Source organism: Sardina pilchardus, chromosome 18, assembly GCF_963854185.1.
Source record: "Sardina pilchardus chromosome 18, fSarPil1.1, whole genome shotgun sequence".
Classification (NCBI taxonomy): domain Eukaryota; kingdom Metazoa; phylum Chordata; class Actinopteri; order Clupeiformes; family Clupeidae; genus Sardina; species Sardina pilchardus.
This window is the reverse complement of record NC_085011.1, coordinates 26,050,090-26,058,302: the sequence shown is the minus strand read 5'-3', so window position 1 is coordinate 26,058,302 and position 8,213 is coordinate 26,050,090.

Genomic DNA, 8,213 nt, shown 5'->3' with positions numbered 1-8,213 from the left:
AGACCTCCCACTGTTTCAAAACACTTACAAAAAAAAATCCACGATTTTAGCACAAGTGACATAAATGGCCATTTTTCTCAGAAACGCCTGTTGACAAGCGACTGGTTTTGCCGTGGAACGTCACAAATGTGCTATCTAGGTCCGACCTCGATATATAAAGGTCGCATAAGCCCCCGGGGGTGGAGGTGGGGGGATAGCTTTGCCGAGTCGTTGAAACATCGGCTAATTGTCGTGGGGCATTTTGATGAGTCGTTGAAACATCGGCTCATTGTCGTTCTCGATGAACTGCCGACATCTCGAAGATGTCTTGCCAATGAGCAAACGCTCCGTGTGCGATGTCTGACAGATTATAACGGCATGCGTCGGCCCGATATTGTTAAGATTCATGCGTGCTGTCTGGGTATATGCAATGCGATATGCAATTCTGCAACACTACTATCCTCTTGCTGCATCTATGATCAGTCAGTCCTAAGTGTGTAGAATTAGCTTGATCAGTTCATTTTCTCTAAATAAGATTTATTTATGAGTAGTATGTTGTTCATGTTGCAATAATTACTTGGAGCAATTCAATATGAACCATAAAATGTGTGTTTAGACTGGGTATGTGCAGCAAACAAGTGACTCTCTTACTCTTCCATTGACTTCCATTGTATTAAAAGAGCACCTCATATGGTGCAAAGTGGTACTGCAGATCCAATGCAAGTTCAGTGGATTTATAGAGAATACTTTCCAAAAATCATATCTCAAATAAAGAAACTCAGCAACAAGCCCACATTTTGGACAGATGATCCTCATACAGAATGATATAGGGTGATATCAGGTAAAATGGGCCATCAGGTAAAATGGGCCATTTAAGGTTTGGGGGTCCCAGCCCCTCTGGAATTTAGAGCCAATGACTGCAAAGGGTGTTAAACTGTTGTCATAACTGTGCTTGACAAGTAACAGGTGATTTGATTGGTTTATGGTTGCTATGGTGGGCAGGGCAATATTGCTAATCAAGACTGCACCAGAAAACTGTATGGTAAGTAGCCTGGCATAGCGAATCTGACTAAACTATTATAAGGATGATAAATCTATAAAAAAACAAACATGCCCATAAAAAAACTATGCATTATATCTGTCTTGATGGCATCCATCAGAATTAATGTTGTTAGCTTGGTATATGAACATATTTTTTGGAAAAATCATGTTTTTCTTGGCGGCCCAATTTACCTTAACCCATTCAGGTAAAATGGGCCATATGGTTTCAGCTAAAATGGGCCATCCTATGGGCCCATTCTAATGGGCCACATACACATGTGTGTGAGTGTGTGTGTGTGTGTGTGTGTGTGTGTGTGTGTCACGGTGTATCTCTCTCTCTCTGTGTGTGTAGCCTATGTAGGTGTGTACACACACACACCCACACATGCACCCACACACCGACTGACACACACACACGTGCATGCACACAGTCTCACACACACACACACACACACACACACACACACACACACACACACACACACACACACACACACACACACACACACACACACACACACACACACCATGACCCCCTCGCCCCACCACCAGTATGGCAAACTAGAAGGAAAAATGTTTTTATCACACACACACACACACACACACACACGTACTAGTAATATTAGTTTACCATTTTGAATATATCAATTATCAATTTTGAATGTGATTTTTTGTAATTTACACATTTGTTCTAAACACACACACACCCACACACACACACACACACACACACACACACACACACACACACCCACATACCACTGGCATCAGTCAGGTTCCAAAATTGACTTTTTTAAGTGCTCATGGGTTTGCACCCACGATGTGTTTTTATTAATGCCACATATGAATATGTTTGTTAAATGCAGTCTAAATGTTATGTGGCTGTATTAGCAATTGTATTTTAAAAATTAAAATGGATAATTAACTATAATTTCCCTTTAAAATTAGACTGGCCCATTTTACCTGAAGCTGCTGGCCCATTTTACCTGAAACTGCTCATGCGAAAAAAGTTGGCACAGCTGATGTTTCAAGAACCGTAGGGCCTAAATAATTATATTTTTGTACATACTTTCAACACAAAAGTATGAAAAACAGTCATTATTAATTATAAAAACACTTGGAAAAGGCATAGATGATATTGTATTACTGTCCCAAGCTATTTACCAAAAAGTGGCCCAATTTAGCTGATATCACCCTATGGTAAAATGTAAAAAAAATCCTGTTACTGTCCACGTGATGAAATGAGAAGACGAAAATGGGCTTTTTGAAAATCAAGCCCAATTAAAACAAAATGCTCTGACAATATGATAATGATTACAACCAATGTTAATGCATGAACATGACCTTATAGTCCATATATGAGTGGGGGGAAAAACCTGATGAATTTGTGGCACATATGAGAAGCCTTCAAAAGTGATGATGTCTTTTTACATAATGAATTTATAGCCATTATGTATAGCCATTATTATTCAGAGCTTTGCAGAGGGGAAATTACACAAAATACATCTAATCTGATTGCATTTTTCAATTCAACAGAAAAATGTGCTTCCATTCACATAGTTTCACTGATGTGTGTGAAATTCCAAAAGAGCCAATGTTGCAAGTTGACCAAAAAGGATTGTTCACCATAATACTTAAAATGACTTGAAGCTTCAAAGGGCTGTAGTTTTAAAACCATTAGTGATCCAGGTATATTTAAGATTTATGCATAGGTTTCTACAAACACATGTGATTTTCTTCAGATTTTTTCGAAGAGGGTCACTTTCCGGCACTGGATGATTTGACACGGAATGACCCTTTATGCAGAGCTGTTCCATTGAAGTCTATGGACATGATACGCATGACACACCCCCTTTATGCAGAGGAAGTAATGCCCGTTTGGCGCCAATATACATGAACTACGACGACGTATCTTGCTCCGCCTTAAGGATCTTTGTCCTGACCCCCTGGATCTGGCGAGAGTCAGGTTAGCACCAGGTGTCTTCAATATTGAACCTTTTCACAATATTCAAATTGTCTGAGATAGGCCTACTGAATTTGGGGTTTTCATTAGTTGTCAGAAATAATCATCAAAATCTATAATCATAAAAGCAATAAACACTTGGAATATATCAGTCTGTGTGGAATGAATGTAGGCTACTACATGATACAAGTTTCACTTTTTGAACGAAATAACTGAATTAAATAAACTTTTTCATGATGTTCTAATTTCATGACCAGTACCAGTATTTACAATATCACACTGTGGGGGCGGTTTATTATTGAAAAGAAACCACAAGCACACAAAGGTAAATGCTTCTGAAATTCTTTATTTCTTCACACACAGGAGAACAGTGTTTTGATCATTTCACAGAATCTCATCTGAATGTGTGCAAAATTCTCTGTTGGCTCACTGGTGTATCAGTGGTCAAGTGTTCAAAGACCATGGACAACTTTTTTCACAATGTTAACAAGTGTGCCAAATATGAAACGCTTGTCACGCACCAGTGCGTTGCCATCTTGCATTTCATCTGTAAAATAAAGGAAAGGTGATATTATGTATCACATACTCGTTATGTTCTCCATTTCAATACATTTTCTGTCTGTCATGGAAGCCTCATGCAAATGTTTTCTAAGTAACATTAACACTTTACTTTAAGGTATCTATATCAGAGTTAGATGACACTGTCATGACACATGAACCCTAACCCTAACTTGACATGATAAAAAACAAATAAAGACAGTAGCGCTATGATAAACATGTATGACTTGTTTATAATGTTTATGTCACATTCATGACAGTGCCATGTCACTCTTATGTAGATACCCTCAAGTAAAGTGTAATCAAACAAACATTTTAAAAATCAAGCTTTAAAAAGACCCCACTGACTTCTTTCAATTATATAAAACATGAATTCAGAGCATGGAACAGAAATGTTTTGTTGTGACATTGAATGGATTCGATCCTGACAACATTTACATGAAACAAAACTAAGTGAGTGATGCACACAATTCATCTCACCTGCGACTTTATCAAGCTCGGCCATTATGATCTGGTCTTCATCGTCATCTGACATCTGCCCATACAATTGTCCCACCAGAACAAAGAGCTGTGAGAATGGAATAATCTGGATTTAGGTTACACATGGCTAGTGAAGTTTATTATTTGTATCTGTAAAACAATAAAATGTGAAGTTATTCAGTGAAAGATATACTGTTAGCTGTTTGCTTTAAGCCACCGCACAACATTTCCATGGAGGTTATTAGTTCATCAAGTTAACCCAAAACAAATCCCGACCTGTTGTATCATATGGTGTAGGGCGATGTCATATCAATCAGTTCTAAATATAGAATTACATCCTGAAATTGTTATTGATGAAGTTGAGATGACAACTTTATGAAGTTAGTTAATCATCATGAACATAAAGCAGTGACTCACCACAATGACTAACAGCTTGCGTGCCATGCCTTGCTTTGGGATTGTATCTCTAGAAAGAAAGAACTTCACTAAAAACACAATGGGTCTTAGCAGTGTCTTTCAAATTTCAAACTTTCCTCAAGTTTTACCCTTACTGGAAATTTAACTTGACTTTGTCACTGGAATAATAGTAGGCTAACCGATGCCAACATAAAGCTTTTTTTGTATGATTATTTTCTGAACCACCCTCCCTCATCACTGTCTCAGTTCTATTTCTGTCTATTTTCTTACTCACTGCTGGTCACCCTTGAGGACGAGATGCTGCGGAGAATGAGTCAAACCTCGCCTATCACACGACCCACATGGGAGGGGGAGATAAACAAAAGAGGTCAGTGTGAGAGTATAAATCACTGTACAAAGCAAAAAGGCAGTAACTGCATTATTGGTGGAAAATGTGTTATAATTTTCATGACATTCACATTGTTATGAAGATCGATATGTACCAAAAGCTATAAGTAACAAAACCTCCACATGTCCAATAATCCACCTACAACTACTTTGGCTAGACAACAGGATAACTTTAAGGTCATTTTTTTTCTGTTTGCACTCTGCGTACTGCCTTTTTGCTTTGTAGGCTACAGAACACTGGCAAAATGAGCTGATCTACAAGTATTTCTCCTTCTGTAACAAACAAACAAACAAAAAAAATATTTGTATTGCTGGGCTTTACTATCAACACTGAATTAACATGAACTGTGTACAAACAATATACAAACAACAGTCATCATTGATACAGATTCAAATATTCACCTGTGCAGCAGCCAGAAACAAGCTTGTGTGTTGGAGTGAGGAGCTGGTTTGCTGGCGTCTTTTTAAGCTCATGTTATGCGGTTAGAGGGTGATGCGTCTTCCTTACAGAAATACTAGAAACATTTTGATTGGATGGCTGGGCTGGGGCAGACTCAAAGAAGGGTGGCACACAAATATACAGTGTGAAAAGTAAAATACAAACAGCATTAAAGCCTTAGATTTAATACTAAATTATGCATTATTAATAAACAAACAATTCCATGTAAAGAACCTGGTTGATGCAATGCAACAAGAAAGACAATATTTTCAAGACGTTTTCCACCAAATACAGTATATACTGTAGATGTGCATGGATAGAATATTACTACTAGAATAATATTTTAATAATATGGAAGAAATTGGTTCTTGAACCCTGACATAGGACTAGCATGGTGATAAATAGACTAGATATTTTTGGGCATCGGTGGCGCTACACCTTTTGAACAGTCTACCATGACCTCAAATCAGCATCATCTGTGACTGTTTTTAAATCTATGGTAAAAATCCATCTCTTCCGACTTGCATTCAACAGCCATTGAGTCTGTGAAAACTGTGAATGGAGATCCTGTCTCCATTAGTTATCTGTCTGTCTGGAGGTTTTAAGCTGTCTCTTCTTTTATAGTCAAGCACATGGGACAGAAGTGTGCTATATGCTTACGATTTACTCACTTAGATTCAAAATAGTCAGTCAGCTTTTACAATCATTATTGATTAATGATTACTATTTGCCTTCTGCCTTTATCAGTAGCCTAAACCAACACGGACGCCATGTACCATTATGGTAAATGGAAGTCTATCAATAAATGACCTTGAGTGTCTTCTTCTTATACAGTACATGCAAAACCTACAACTAGGTGCAACTCATCAACACACTGTATGGACCTCAGGGTTGCCAACAGTTTGTCAGAGGCCCCTCTGCCTCTCCTCTCCAAAACTCTATTGGTTGTCAATAGCACACATACAGGAGGCCTTTTTGTATTTGAAAACTCAATTAATGTTTTATTAGTATTTCAACTGAAAATCTGAAAAACATACATTTAAATCAAGAGCATAACCCACTTACTATCCCTACAGTGTGTGTGGGCGGATTTAGCTATTTGGGGGCCCTATAGGCGAACACAGCCATGGGGGCCCTCCACATACGTTCTTCATATACAAAAATGTAGGAAAAGTGGAGGAAAAGAGAGTGTTGGAGAGGGGTAGAGATTACTGTATATGTTTAGAGTCATTCAAGACATCTGTGTGCGTGTGTGAAAGTGAAGTGAAGATCTTATTTTCGCCATCATCTAGGTTATCGTTGTTGTCAACCTCCACTGGTTGTGTGTCCGTAAAGTAGGCTAAATGGTCATTCGGCAGTCTGGCGATGTATTTTTTTATTTCCACTCGCATTTTTCTGTTATTGCAACTGCTAGGACAACTTCGTCTTCGCTTCATTTTTAGCACAACGTCCGTCTTTTTTACATTATCAGCTGCGTATTTCGTCTTTCCCGGTCAATGGAATAATCCATTGTAGCACGAAAAAGAGAGGGAGGGTGCCGAGACATATACTGAATTAGGCATTCTGATGTTTTTTGTTGGATTAGAAGTACGATTAAAACATGCTGTGATTATGTAAGCGTAACCATGTTTCAACATATTTAGCCTATTCATTTTTGTATTTGTTGTATATTTTTTGAAGGTGGAGTGATTTATTGGGGGCCCCTTATAGTTGGGGGCCCCAGGCGGTTGCCTAGGTTTGCCTAATGGTAAAACCGCCCCTGTGTGTGTGTGTGTGTGTGTGTGTGTGTGTGTGTGTGTGTTGCATCCAGAAATACCTAATTTTCTTATAAACATTTTGACATGTCTGCCCTGCGCTGTGCAACTTGTTTGCCGGACCAGTGTGAGGTTAGTGTAAAGACAGTTTAGGCCCGTGAGCCAAATTGGACCCACAAGACAGCGTCTTGCAGCCCTTTGGTTGAATTATATTGTACAAGAGTTGTCCTGCATATCAAGTTTGCGCTTTGTTTTTTTTTTTTGCTTCTCAAGAATAGGCCTCAAGATCCCACTGCGGATGGAAACTTTTTATAGCCTTTTTATATAGTTAATAAAGTGTATTTTTGGAGCCTACCCAGTGTGCGGACCAATCCATTCCATTGCTTCTCAAGAATACTCAACATTTTACTGTGTAGCCTGCCAGTCTACTCATCTAATGTTAGTGTTGGGCCTGCAGTTGCAGAGATAAATGTCAATTGCATCAGTTAGCACTGCTGTGGGTCAGCCAACTAAAACAATCAAAAGATCTTACCACAAGGGAACCAACACAGCTATTCCTTGCAAATATTGTGGTAGTACATGTCTAGACAAGTAGACAATGCGACTCATTCTTCGTCAGTCAATAATGTGGCAACTACCTGTGTGTTTCGCGCAAGGATAAAGCAAATATTGAAAGCCCCATTCTGCCAAAGACTCAAATGTGCAGACTTTGAGAGGCAGGGATGCTGGGACATATTCTGTTTGGGGGTATGATGTATTTTTGTACGTATGTAGGCTACAGTATGTTATTGATTACATTTTATGGATAGGGCCATTTCTAGGCTTTTCCCCTGAAATCACACTGTTCCCACCCAGTTTGGCCTACCATCAAATGCCTGACCTCTTTGGAAAGGTGAGACCTTGTAGGTTCATAGGAAATAATCAGAATAATTGTGGGATGTACTGGCACAGCGTTATAGAGGCTAAAATATTGTTTTTTTTCTTTCTGGTGGATAACGAGCATCTCTGACCTGACCACATATCAGCCCTCAGGTGTAGGTATAGACTTAAAAACATTATTTGTCAATAATTTGTCATGCGTTTTTAAAATTCCCTATGTTAATTCCCCAAAGAACTTTTGGCTATCCAAAATGCATCTGAGGTTTCTTGTAAACTTTTTGGATTGCATGTACAAGGTGTTCTGATATAGAATGAC